The 14,917-nt window shown below is 31.2% G+C and overlaps 1 pseudogene; it reads left to right on the top strand.

Annotated features, from left to right (window-relative positions):
- Positions 1-7,443: 7,443 nt before the first annotated feature.
- Positions 7,444-9,574, top strand: LOC106394212 (annotated as a pseudogene).
- The last annotated feature ends 5,343 nt before the right edge of the window (positions 9,575-14,917 follow it).

The following is a 14,917-nucleotide window of genomic DNA, read 5'->3' as shown; positions in this document are numbered from 1 at the left end:
CTAGTACAGCAAACAAATCCAATAGGTTTAAAACTCTTACAATTGATAGTTAATAGACAGATGGCACATGATTAGGTGACCTTTGAGATAAAACTAATAATGTCATAATATTTATTTTTTCCAAAAAATAGTCACTTAGAATTCAAATGGAAATTATATTTGCGTCAAATCTAATAATACTAATTACAAAATTACTTGATCTTATAAATAATTTCATTTATTTTACATACTATTGGTTAAATAAGTGTATTCAATAAGAGTATTAATATATTTTAATTATTTTAATATGTGTAAAAATGTCGAAATTACATTATTTATAAAACAGATGAAGTATTATATATATCGTGGTTTTTTATTTAGAAAATTACAAGTTTAAAACGGTTAGTTTAGATTTCTACTACATCAAACTAGAGATGTCAAACAGGTTTACCTATCCCGTTCCGTCCCGTACCGCGGCGGGTTAGTCGTCGAGCGGGCCACATCGGGCATGTCCCGCGCGGACTGCGGTCTTCAAAATGCCGGTCCAAACCCGTACCGCGGAATATATTGGCCTTCGCGGGCCGTCCCGCGGGACGCCTCCTTATCAAACCGCCTGCTACATCTTCTTTCATGAATGTTCAAGTAGAAGAGTTGTGTAAGAGAGTTGAAGAGAGCTCATTAAGTTTCACTAAAGCCTTATCAAAATCAATGCCACAAAGCTCCGTTTGTGTTTGCATTTTTAAGTCAAAAGTTTTCTTTTGTTATCAGCATAAGCTTTTGTTAAGTTTGAATCTGATTGAGTTGTTGTCTTTGTAATAGTTTGGCTCAAGTGTTGTATGTCTTCATCAAACTATCTCTCTTTTTAATTATTTGGATTGCAAAAAAATTTGTGAATCACTTTGGCAAATTATACAAGTGACGTGATATACAGCTAACTTTTCTCCTAAACAACACCATTGTAACCAAATAGTTTTTAATTTAAAAAAAAACACCACTTAACAGTACTAAAAACAAAACCAATCAAGTTAAACAAGAAATATCACATTGTAATAAATCAATTTATAGTTGTGTATGATAAAAAGAGAAAACCAAATCAAAACACCACAAGAACTCGAATCGTCATCGCTGGAGCTCGAATCGTCATCGCCGGAGCTCGAATCGTCATCGCCAGAGCTTCTTATGTTTTCTGGGAGAAAAGTCAGAAGAATCGCTTTTTTTCTCACTTTCTTTCTCGTTTTTTTCAGGTAAAATAAGAAATGAAAAAAAAAATACGAGTCCATGTAATCCCGCATGACCCGTTTCAGCCTATCCCGCAAAAGACCCAGTCCCGCAAAGACCCATCCCGCGAGGCCCTAGAAAACCTCGTCCCAATACCGTCCCGCGACAGTCTTTTACGGGCCAAGTCCGCGGTTCAGATCCATAATTGCCATCTCTACATCAAACAAAGACAACAAGCTTAAAATTAACTTTTACATTTGATAGTTGATAGAAAATGTCACATGATTAATTGACGTTGAAGATGAAACTAATATTATATATTGTGTGTTTTTATTTAGAAAATTACAGGTTCTTTACCCCCCAAATTTTCTGGTAATTTAGAATTATGATTTTATAATATCGGATATGAATTTTCAGTTTTTAATTATTTATTTTATTAAATGATGTATTTGTAATATTCGTTTATATTATATTCATTAAGTAAATATTTTTTTTTTGCATCTTAAACTATCTATTTTTTTGCGAATGTGTGATATCATATAAAAAATATAAAAAAATGAGTATAGAGTTAATTAGATAATTTTAAAAACATAAATTTTTCTTCCGTGTGCGATATCATATAAATAATGATTCACCCAGTTAACAAAAATCATGATTATTTTATGAGTAATTTTTTTATTTTGACCATTTCCTTAAAACTATATTAAATTTTACATATTTTAATTAGAATATTTTTAATATCTTTACCTTTTTATTTGAAATGCAACTCAATATTTTTTTAACAATTATAAAAAAAATATTTAAAAAAGATTTTTAGAATTTGTTTGAAAAATATGAAAATTACATTTTAAATTAAAATTATCCTAAAATATTATAAGTTTTGATGTAAACGAAAACTCAAATTATGTCAAAAATAATGATATTCAATGATAATAACAATTTTAATTGATTATTTTTTAAAAAATACATTTACAAAAATATTGTTTGAAAGAAAATTCATTTATCTTTCAAATATAAAATGAAAATATTATAATTAAATAATAAAAAATATAAATAAAAACCATAAATTTAGCAAATGACAACTGAGTTATATTATGCTAAAATTTTCTTTCTAACAATTTATCAAATGACAAATGAGTTATGAGCAAATAATATCATATAATTTTTAAAAACATAGCCATTCTTAAATATTTTTTGAATAAATAATTATTTTTAAATTTAATCAACTGAAAATAATAACCGTACAATTGTGTGAGTCAAATTCTAGTTTTATTGATGCATGTTATATATTAGTGATGCATGTTTTAGGTAACATTTTAATGATGCACGTTTTTAAAAATCTCAATTACTAAAATTATGCACGTAAGGATAACTCATGAGTTTTTTTGGTTGATTAAATGACATTATGTCCAAATTTATTTAAAGATATTTCATTAAGGTAACTGAAAAAGACAAATAATAAAATAAGAAGTTTAAATTCATTTAATCATATTTCATTAATGTAACTGAAAAAACAAGTAATAAATTAGGCAATTTTATTTGTTTTATGATATTTCATAAATGCAATTGAAAAAGACAAGTAAAAAAAAAAGAAAATTTAATTAACGAAGTAAGAACATTTTCAAATGAGTACTTCTCTTTTAATAATATAGATGCAACTACAATTCAATGTTGAACCGTTCCTGTTTGCTGTTTCATGTGGTAACATAATAATAACACTAACACAACCTTGACTATTTGGGCTTGATATTATAATAGTTACGTATCCAAATGCAAAGTTTCCTGAGAATAATATTTGGGCTTAAAAAACTTTTAGGATCTCACGATTATAAAAAAATAATAATAATAACACTGACACAATAATGCATTTATTTTTTTCGGCAGATTCAATGGAAGCAATTTAACAGTTTAATCATGTCACTGTAGAAGCATCTCCAAAAACAACTCTCTATTTTGGAGTTTGCAAAACTCTATATTTAAAGTTTTAAGGTGTTTTTTTTCAAAAATAAAATTTCAAATTTAACTTCAAAATTATTTTAATTTACACTATGATCCTTATATTTATCATTATTAATATAAATTCATAAAAAAATTATAATAAGTAGCACATATATAAAAAACATTATAATAATATTAAGTTATAAAATCTTACACTAAAATATACAATTATAAATAGAAATAGATAATTCAATATTAAACTACAAGCAAAATGTCATATTATTACATAAAATTATTTCCGTAATGTTTCACCTTCGGTTACTCAAAATTCATTTTGGAAAATATTTTAGAAGTTCAGGATCAAATTTACTAGTCTATTAGTGTTGTTGTAATATGTAAATTTGTGTAATAATTATGTCTTCATGTATCATTTTTGAAAAAAAAGTTATTAAGTTTATTTTGTAATATTCTTGTGGTCTAATTTTAGATTTTAAGATATTATAAATCTTATTTATTTATTTTATTTAATTTTATGTGTAAAATTCAAATTTATAAAAATAAATTTGAAATATTTAAGATATACAAAATTTTTTAAAGATTAAAACGATAAATGAGAAAATACTTAAGAATCATAAATGTGATGTATAATTAATTATAATGACCAAAATGCAAAAAAAAAGATGAAACTTCAAATTTAGAGTTTTGAGTAGTGACTTCTTAAAACTCTAAATTTGAAGTTTTAAAAATCTTTTTGGAAAAGCAAAAAATTATACATTCGAAGTTATCGAATTTTTTTGGAGATCATCTGAATAGTCAGACTGCTCAAGGCTCAAGCTCGGTTGTCGCTTTCATTTGTAATTCGTCATGGTTACGGAATTTTTTTCATTATATCAATCACGTGTAGATGCTTAAGATTGGACTATTAAATAGTCTTGTAACATTAAAGTTGGAAAAAAATGTTGAAATATTAAAACACACAAAAATATTTTTTCTTGAACTTCTTTCTAGCTGCATATGTGAAAATATAAAGCCTGTATTCCTGTTATGATTGAGATACGTAAGAATGATTGAGATACGTAAGTAGATAAAACAGCGAATATCACTATTAACATAGTTATAACTAATTAGCACTATCAAATGTTTGCTAAAAGCATCACAAAGACGTGAAGAAAAGGAAAGAAACAAAGCAAGAATCATGGAGATATTTTTCGGAAGACATCTCTTCGTAAAGGTGAATTCAAAGCTATGATTAGTCTCAGTGGTCAACAATCAAAGTTTTATACAAGTAAACATTTGTTTCAATATACCCAACCTTTACACCATTTTCTTTGTACCAAAACTATCAATAATGATCGGGAAAAATACACTTACCAGGAAGGAGGTCAAGATCTTAAATTATTTGTTAATGGAGCATTAGTATAAATGATAAATATAAAAAGAGAACATAATGTAGAAAGTGGATGCTAGAGCATGATTATCGGTTCAGGTGGGTTTTTAGAGTAATTAGAAAAAAAAAAAAAAAAAAAAAAAAGGGAAATAACTTAAGCGACGTATTCTAATTAAGGCACAAGAACCGTCTCTTGTAAGACACGCGTCACGTGGGAGGAGAATTCGAGAGAAAAAAAAAATCAGACCTGAGAAATTCGTCGGCGTTGAAGTTCTATGGTGGCTCAGATGATTCCGGCGATTCAGACTTGAGATAGGACCTCCGAGTTATGGGGCAAGAGGAAGAGGGAGAGGGAGAGGGATCAATTCCTATTGCAGTTTCTGGGTTGATCGATTCCTGGTTAGTTTCATTCCTATTCCTTTTTATTTATGCTTGGGTTTAAGTATATCACAGAAGAATCATAGTTGAAAAAGACTCTGGTTCCTTTAAAATATGATTGCTTTTGCTCCCCGTCATATAGCTGAGACAGAGTAATAGCTTTGCGAGTATGTTATTTTGGATCTGTAGTTGGAACTCTTCCGCTTGTGCTTGGTTTAAACTTTAAAGTCTCTTTTTTTATAGAAGATTCAATAAGACTGTGTTCAATTTCAAAACCAAATTTGATTCTTGATACAGTCATGGAGTTAGAGAGCTTCAGGGTAGGTCTTACCCTCACAGTCTTCTACATTCCTGGTTTCATCACTCACCAAGAGCAAACTCAGCTCCTCAATCATGTAATCTCCTCCTCTCCACATCTTTTGCATTTGAGACATTGTTGATTTTGTGTTCCTCTCTTACCCATTTTACTTTCATGTTTAAAGATATATGGAGCATCTGGTTCCAAGTGGAAGACATTAAAGAAAAGAAGATTACAAAACTGGGGTCTGTTGTTAGAAGATTTTGTTTTCTTCACGGCTTTAAAGAATCTCAGAACAAACCGTTTTTGTTTTTGGTGGAAACTTTGTTTAATCCTGTTAATTTTGCAGGCTGTAATGTCCAACGACATCGCCATTGCTTGTGCTGGTCATTTTGCTCGGCTACATGTTAAGTCTTCACACTGTCAGTGGAAGGTGAAATTCGTGAAGCTCATCTTGCTAAGGCTCTCGATATCATCACGATTAGTAACAAGGGTATGTGATTTTAGTTTCTTAGTTAAAAAGAACTCTTCACTTACTGAAAGTTCCCTTTCTTGTCTATGTGGTTATGATTTTTAACTTTATTTTAGTCTCTTAGCATATGCTTTACTAAGCTGAGGGAACTCTTACTCTTATATGTCCCTTTTTGAGGCAGAGCTAGAAGAACACACGCTAGCATTGCCGATCTCGAGAATGAGAAGCAGTCTCACGAGAAGAAGCTTGAGCAGTTCTTGAGGAAAGCCAGTGAGGAGAGAGCTGCTTGGTGGAGCAGAGAGCACGAGAAGGTGTGAGCAATCATCGACGACATGAAATCTCGGTGTCATTTATCCTGCAGCTACTCCTGAGTATGCCCCATTGGTTGAATAGTTATGAAGAGATGCAGCGATTCAAGCTACATATAATGTTCAATATTTTTTTTTAAGAATCCCTAAATAGGAAACTAGCATCGGAGCACAAAATCAGGTGTCTCCTAACTAAAGTTCTTAATCACATTTAATTATTAAATTAATCAATAAAAAACTCTGTTAATCAGGCTCTTAACTCGTACGTACCGTTCACATGCGTAGATGACACAGTTAACGTAAACGTAAGGTTAAACTCTTTCTCAATTGTTTATTTATTCTATAAATTAAAACCTATAGGCCAAGTTTACATCCAATCCGATTTACAGCTTATTAGTAGAAAATTACAAAATATTGATTCAAAATTAACCTAAAGTAAACAACTCACTCGAACTGAATTTCATTTACTAAAAGATAAACGTGGATATCGTAGTGACAAATTAAACTTAATAAAAGTATGATATTTATAGATTCGTAAGTTAATGATTTGATTAAAGATTCACTAAGTTTCTAAATTTGAAAGTCTACAGTTCAAAATTTAAAAATGCATTTTATTAATAACTATATAAATTAAAAAAAAACTTATAAAATATTTAGCATAATACAAGACGAACTATCATGTAGATATGATAATATAAACAGAAATGTAAATTATCATAAAACAAGGAGAATTATAAAATATAAAATTGTCAATGCAATAATTTTCAAAACTTGTGATAAAATAATAAAGCAATAGTAAAAAGACACAACATTGATAACATTTATCAACTCACTTAAATGACTACGTTGATGTTGCCTCTTTACATAATTGGTATAAATAATTAGACCTGACACTTATTATCCGAGATCCGGATTCGATCCGAGATCCGCTCCGGATCCGCTTTGAAAATAGGATATTTGGGGTGCCCGTGCAAACCGAATCCGATCCGGATATCTTTATTTTTAGGTCCGGATATCCGGATCACGATCCGTATTTTTAAAACACATTAATTTTTAAATTTTATTAATATTAATATTTATACATGAATTAATCTTATAACATTATATTTTAGTTTTCACAATATTATAGACATATATAAATATATTTATAAATCTTGTATAAATATTTAATTTAGGTAATATATTAAAAAAATTAGTATTTTTTTAAAAAAAATATTATTTTTTAGTTATTTTTACGGACCCGGATATCCACGAATAATAGAATATCGAGACGAATATCAGAAATCCGGATATCTAGAAACCACGTATCCGGATATTAAATCTACGGATCCGGATCCGATACCCTAAGTTTCTCGGATATCCGGATCCGTCCCAAACCTATAAATAATCGCATTGTCGTTAGTATTCCTGGTTACGGTTAACCTAATCATGAAAATAATATAAAAAAATAATCAGCGGAATTAGAGATGAGCATGAATAAAAACAATAATGTAAAAATAAAATAAAAAGTATAATTTATAAACTACTGTATTTTTTGTTTGTCAAACTTAAACTACTGTATATAATGTAAAAATAAAAATAAAATGAAAACGAAGAAAGAAGAGAGTGGAAAGGGGAAGGCTTTTGTGCATTCCTTTCTTCCAATGCATCCAAAGCACCACCACCACCACCACCATTAACCCCTCCTCCTCAAGCACAAACATTTAGATCTTCGCTTTAGTAATAAAGGATAAACCTTTGCTTTCTTCCTCCTTCGTCTTCTTGTGAATTCCAGCAATGCGGGAAGTGGACACATGAGCTCCTCCTCCACAACTCTCCGCCATGTTCCAGAACCGTCAAAACCAAGACTTTCGAGCTCTTCACCGAAGAAGACGACGAGGATTTCATCACCCCTCCTCCGGTTAACGATTCCAAGACCAAGACTTTAGTTAAACCGACAAATACCCAGATGGAATCGAGTCTGATCTCGTCGGTATCCTCTTTCGAAGCTTCGTATCTCCAATTACAATCCGCACACTCCCCCTTCGTCGAAGAAACCGTCAAGGCTGCTGACAGAGCTCTCGTCTCCAACCTCCAGAAACTCTCTGATCTCAAGCAGTTCTACCGAACCCATCGCCAAAGTTTGGATCTTGAGACCGATTGGGTCTTGCTTGGAATCTAGGGTTCAGGAGAATCAGAGCAAGCTCAGAGCTTTGGGAACGGTTTCAAACCGGTTACAAGCTGAGATGGACGGTAAGGATTCGCGAGTTTTGAGTCTGAGGAAGACACTAAGCGAGGCTCAGAAGTCTAACTCGAAGCTGTCGAAGAGATTGTCTGAAAACTCGTCTGATGTTGTGTTATCCGTTAGGGTTTATGAGTCTATGCTGCGTGATGTAATGAAAGGTGTGAAGAAGTTCACTATCGTTTGATTGAGCTGATGGAGAAAGCTGGGTAGCTGCTAGTTATGTTCATCCTGAGGTTGATTACGCTGAGAAAGGGCATTATAGGTATGCGTTGTTGTCTTATGTTTGCTTGGGGATGTTTCGTGGTTTCGAGGAATCTGAGAGCTCTTCGTTGAGGGAGTTGATGCAGCATGTGTCGAGTGATCCTATGGAGCTTCTTGAAAGAGATAAAGATTGTGCATTCTCTAGGTTTTGCGATGACAAGTATCACGAGCTCATTTATCCCAACATGGAGTCTTCTATTTTCAGCAACATGGATCAGAGAGAAGCTGTGTTGAGTTCTTGGAGGTCTCTGAGCACGTTCTATGAGTCTTTTCTTGCGATGGCTAGCTCGGTCTGGACACTTCAGAAGCTGGCCTTGTCCTTTGATCCTGTGGTTGAGATTTTTCAAGTTGAGAGTGTAGTTGATTTTTCGATTGTTTTCATGGAGGATGTCTTGAGAAGGAAGCAAGATAAGAAGTTGACGGTGAATCTTACTCGAGGCAAAGTGGTGGGATTCACGGTGATCCAGTCTCAAGTTTATCTTACCAGCTTGAAATGTAAATGAAACAGACCAAACCATTGCTCAAGTTTCATCAAGTGAAGCTGTTTCAGTGGACTTCGCAGCAAGATCCTAGCAAGCAAACTCAATGTTTCACATACCGAGAACTCGCCACCGCAACTAACAATTTCAGGCTCGAATCTATGACCGGACATGGTGGTTTCGGTTCTGTTTTCAAAGGAAAGTTAGAGTTTCCTCCTGGACAGGTAACTCTCAACATATATCATCTAGAGTTGTGATTTAAAAAGAAAAGAACTGTGATATATGTCTGATATAAACCGAATCTTGTTTTTGTTTTTATTTGGTGTTAAAAGTTCAAGAATGTGGCTGTTAAGATGCTTGATACAACTGGTCATCAAGGAGACAAAGAGTTTCTCGTGGAAGTCCTAATGCTCTCCCTCTTGCGCCACGAACACCTCGTGACATTGTTTGGTTACTGCGCTGAAGGTGAAGAATCCTCGTTTAAGCTTATTGCTAAACGTGGAAAGCTCGATAACCTGAATCCTAGGAATGCTTGATGCCTCTGCTCTTTCTTTCTCTGTGTCATATTACAACACCTGTTTTGTGGTGACAATGTAAACTTTGAGCTGGTAAATTTCAGTGCATCTGAAACTCCCGGATAGAATCTACAACATATAGTAGACTATGTATCAAAGCTGTGAAGGTAAAATGTGCATGCAAGAAAAGATGAAACTTTGACTAAATAGGAAACCAATCATCTGAAGGAAATAATGTTCAAAAAAAAAAAAATTTTGTTCTTCCATTGGAAGATGAAAACATCAATTAGACTAACAAAGGTTTTTAACTTTTCAAATCACCAAATTAACTACTAATTTATTCATAAGAGCCCATTAGGGTTTCTTACCAATAGACTTGCTCTAACTGTGTTCTTTAAGTTTTGGTTTGAGTTATGTAAAGTTCGAGTTCTGTAAAAAAAAATTAAATTAAATTCTTTTTTTTTTCTTGTACAACAAAAAAATTAAAATTATCTCTTCATCTTTGTAAGTTGTAAACTAACGGATTGATTCTCAAAATATATAAGATTTAACCTTTACCCAAAGTGTTTTCTGTACATGTATAGAACATCTATAAAAATAAAAAGTAAAAAAATGGGAACATTTATCTGTGTTTTGGCATTTTCTGCTGTTTTAACACCTACGAGTAGCACTGCGTGTCGTTTTTCACTTCTGACCTGTCAATTCCTCTCGACCCTCATATATATTCATGGGCTTGATAAAAGGGCCCATGCTAGAGTCTTAATATTACTAGACTTGGGCTCTAATCATGCAATTACTAGTCCGCTTAAATAATTTATGGGCTTTTCTAGGGCCATTTTATACCAAATAAGTAGTAAGTAGTGCACGTGTGTAAAGGGTCCACGTTAACGTGACATTAGTATAAAACATTCCTTCGTCATACCTTCAAAAAAGATTTGGTTGCCATGGCGGACTTGACCAAGCTGTACAATTCGGTACGACGTCATTTTACGTATTATCACCAAACGACAATCTTAACGACTAACCAGGATTATTGTATTTGCATACGATCGTCGATTACTGATCACGTATCAAAATATATATTTAGTCGTATATATATTTGAAAATTGCATGTTTTTTTCCTTATTCGTTGACTTTATCGAAGAAGAAAGTGAGACCAAATTGTGAAATTAAATACTTCATCCCTTTCTAAAAAATCAATGTTTTAAAATTTTCACATTTTTTAGCAAAATATCCTAAAATTTAGCTATAAATACATAGTTTTTTGTAATTTTATATATATTTCCTATATTTTTAAACCAATAAAATTTTAAGAAATGTAATTAATATTCTTAAACTTACAGTTTCGCATTATTAATTGACAAAAATTACATTAGAAATATAAAATACGTATTTTTTTGAAACAAATTTTTTTTCTAGAATATATATTTTTTAGGAACGGAAGGAGTAACTTATTGTTGTAAATAACGTATTTAATTCAACGCTGATTAAGGAACCGACTAATCTTTGATTTATGCGAGAGCAATTAAAGATTTAACGACGTGTTTATTAGTCGGACGTTTGTCCCATATACCTTTTAATTGACCTTCGAGGCTTCGAAAGGAGTTCATGCACGTCACGTACGATCATCCGTACTAATATAGACAAAAATATTAGCAGCTATACGGCTATACCTATACGCATTAGTATTCTACATTATCATTAATCGAATTTTTCACCTTTTAACACCCACTTATTCTTCTTTTTGCGTCTCAACAGTCAGCAGTAGCACCCAGCTTATATATGAATTTTAAAATAGTAATGACAATAATATTATTATTTTAATATCAGACTGGACATTTAAAGATATTTTTTTTCTTTTTTTTTGGTAAAAATGTTTTTTTTTTCTAAATTGTAAATATCATATTAAAAAAAAAAAAGCTTGCAAGCAAACATCTTAAGTCTGAAATATCCCGGTAAAAAAAAAATAAAAAACAGGATGGATCACCAACTAAAACATACTAGATGCTAAGTAACTTTTGTAAGAATCAAATCATATCAGCCACATGGACATAAGTGATCTGAATTGTTTCCTCCCTTTCCTAGCAGATATGATATTTCTCAGCTCATTGTTAATGCAGTGGAAGATCGAAGCAACAGATAGAGAGATGTGATTATGGATGAGGTTGTTTCGTTGCTTCCACAGGTGGAAGATCACTACTTGTGTGGTAAAAATGTTAAAACGATATTTTTTTCTTGTTAAAAATAGATTACCCGTTTCTTTGTTTACTGTAATCAAATGAAGCCACTAGTTCAACTTTGATGCATGTATTCTTGTTTGTTCAATGATTTTCACCTACATTACCTTGTGTGTTGCCCATTAATTAGATTTCAGGATTATTCAAGTTACAATTATATTGCAAGAATGCTGAATAGGTAAAGATTGTATAAGATAATTATTATTGTTTCAACGCACACTATTATCATTGAAACAGAACTTCGCATAATGTATCAGTTTATCAAATACAAATATACAATACGAGTTAGATTCCAAACAAAAAAAATATTCAGGGGAAGTTATATTCTTGTTAAATAAGCAGGCAGGTTTATTGATCGTGTTAATGTATTACGATCACCAACAATGTGTTTTGGAGGGTCACATTATTAAAAAAACTAATATACCGAAATTAAGTAGGTAATAAAATGGTTTTTATGTAAGAAGAGTAGGTATTTAGGTAATGAATTGTTCACACTGAGATATCATACATTAAATTTTTAATCATCTACGTAAATTTTATAAATAAACTCAAACGTAACCGAATTGGGGGCCAATGATTAAATTTATAAATCACGATGTAGTATAATATTGTAGTTTTGTTTTTTGAGCTGACTTCCTTTTCTTTGTCAACTCCTAATATTTTTTCTCGTCATTTCAAATGGGTTATCTTTATATCATTCTCAGCCGGAGAAAGAAAACACCAAACTGAATTATCTTTATATTTTGTGTCAACAAGTTGAATAATATATTTTCAACATCAATTACATGTTAACGTAAGATAATAAACTTTCTATAAGAAAACGTTAAATAATTAACATTATGTGACTTTCTAGGGATGTCTCTGTCTTTCTTTCGTTGATTTTCGATTTGATTTTTTCCTTATTTAGAAAAACACATAAGACAATAAACTGTTCTTACCTGAAAGGTTGAAACTTAATGCGTTGTTCGAAAGTCATCGCATTTGCATTGTTGGGTAGTTCGTGGAAACTCACCGTTGACAATATTGTATACTGCTTTGTGGCATAAACTATGCGAGAATCAGTTAGTGCCAACTTAATTCTAGTTTACAAAAAAAAAAAAAAAATTCTAGGTGCAATACAATAACGGATTATCTTTCCTTTGTAGATATATTATTAACTCTAATGTTGAAAGGCAGTACTGTTTTATAATTCCAGTGAGGTTGATCATTTTCCCCGGAGTCTCAGGACTTTTTTTTAATCGAAGAAAATTATTTATTTTTGCTCTGTGGAATTGGTTTTTCTTCAAAATTCTATTTGAAACATTTCCTTTTCAGTGTGTTTATCAATTCATGCATTTATCATTTAAACCAAGTAGTTTTAATGGCGTGTCAAGCTCCTCTAGTATAGATGAATAAGAAGAGTAACCCCTTAGAAATCAAGCTGTTTACAAAAACTTAGTAATTTAGATACAAAAACATTGCAGGGACGAATTCTCCAAACCCACTTTAGTCGAAAAAAACAATTCATTCATTTAACATTTTCGTGAGATAAAAATGTATAACGCTAGGTTCGAAGTTTGGTACTTATCAAAAAATAAGTTTGAAGTTTGGGCATGCGCGAGTCAAATGGGACCTATAGATTTGAAGCTGCGAGTGTTACGTTCATGTTGGTGTACGTATTGGACTAGTACGGAGTCGTGGAGCGATGAATTGTTGAATATACAACTAGTATTATAAAGCATCGTATAGAAAATTAAAGACTTATTCTTGGGTTCACCCCAACCTCTAGGTTCACCAACCAATAGGATTATGTTATTTAACATTTGATATCTTTTAAAAAAGGAAACAAAATATTGTCAAATTATATTATTTTTTTTAAATTAAAAGGTAAAAAGAAATAAATAAAAAATAGTATAGTAATTATAAAAAAAAAATTTTAACGTCGTCAGCAAAACATTAAACCCTAAATCCTAATCCCTAAACCCTAAATCCTAAACCCTAAACCCTTGGGTAAACCCTAAACTCTAGGATAAATTTTAAACTCTAGGATAAATCTTAAACTCTAAATCAAAATCACTAAACACTCAAGGGTTTAGGGTTTAGGGTTTAGGGTTTAGAGTTTTAGGGTTTAGTGTTTTTATTTAGAGTTTAAGATTTATCCAAGGGTTTAGGGTTTACCCAAGGGTTTAGAGTTTATCCAAGGGTTTAGGTTTACCCAAGGGTTTAGGTTTACCCAATGGTTTAGGGTTTAGGATTTAGAGTTTAGGGATTAGGATTTAGGGTTTAGGGATTAAGATTTAGGGTTTAGTGTTTTGCTGACGACGTTAAAAAAAAAATTTTAATTTTTTTTTTTTGTAGCTGCTATTTTTTTTTTTACTTTTTTATTTTAAAAACATAATATAAATTGATAATATTTTGTTTCCTTTTTTAAAAGATATCGAATTTGAAATAATGAAATTCTATTGGCTGGTGAACCTTTAGATTCACCCCAAGGGGTGAACCCAAGAATAACTCAAAATTAAATATTTAAAAACACATTATCCTCACAAGTAAACCATATTTTATGGCATTACTACACGAGTTATTGCTATGAACCTCTAGGTTCACTACCTAATAGGATTTCATTATTTCAAATTCGATATATTTTAAAAAGAAAACAAAATATTATCAATTTATATTATGTTAAAAAAAAAAAAATAGCAACTACATAAAAAAAAATTAAAAAAATCTTTTTAACGTCGTCAACAAAACACTAAACCCTAAATTCTAATCCCTAAACCCTAAACCCTTGGGTAAACTCTAAACCCTTGGGTAAACCCTAAACCCTTGAATAAATCCTAAACTCTAAATAAAAACACTAAACCCTAAAACTCTAAACCCTAAATCCTAAATCTTAAACCCTAAACCCTTGAGTATTTTAGTGTTTAGTGATTTTGATTTAGAGTTTAAGATTTATCCTAGAGTTTAGGGTTTACCCAAGGGTTTAGGGTTTAGGATTTAGGGTTTAGGGATTAGGATTTAGGGTTTAATGTTTTGATGACGACGTTAAAAATATTTTTTTTTGTAATTACTACTATTTTTTATTTATTTCTTTTTACCTTTTAATTTTAAAAAGATAATATAATTTGACAATATTTTGTTTCCTTTTTTAAAAGATATTGAATATGAAATAACACAATCCTATTGGTTGGTGAACCTATAGGTTCACCCTAGGGGGTGAACCCAAGAATAAGTCTTATTACAC

The sequence above is a fragment of the Brassica napus genome, chromosome C4 (genome assembly GCF_020379485.1).
Source record: "Brassica napus cultivar Da-Ae chromosome C4, Da-Ae, whole genome shotgun sequence".
NCBI lineage: Eukaryota > Viridiplantae > Streptophyta > Magnoliopsida > Brassicales > Brassicaceae > Brassica > Brassica napus.
The sequence above is the reverse complement of the archived record's forward strand: the minus strand, read 5'-3'. Positions and strand labels throughout refer to the sequence as shown.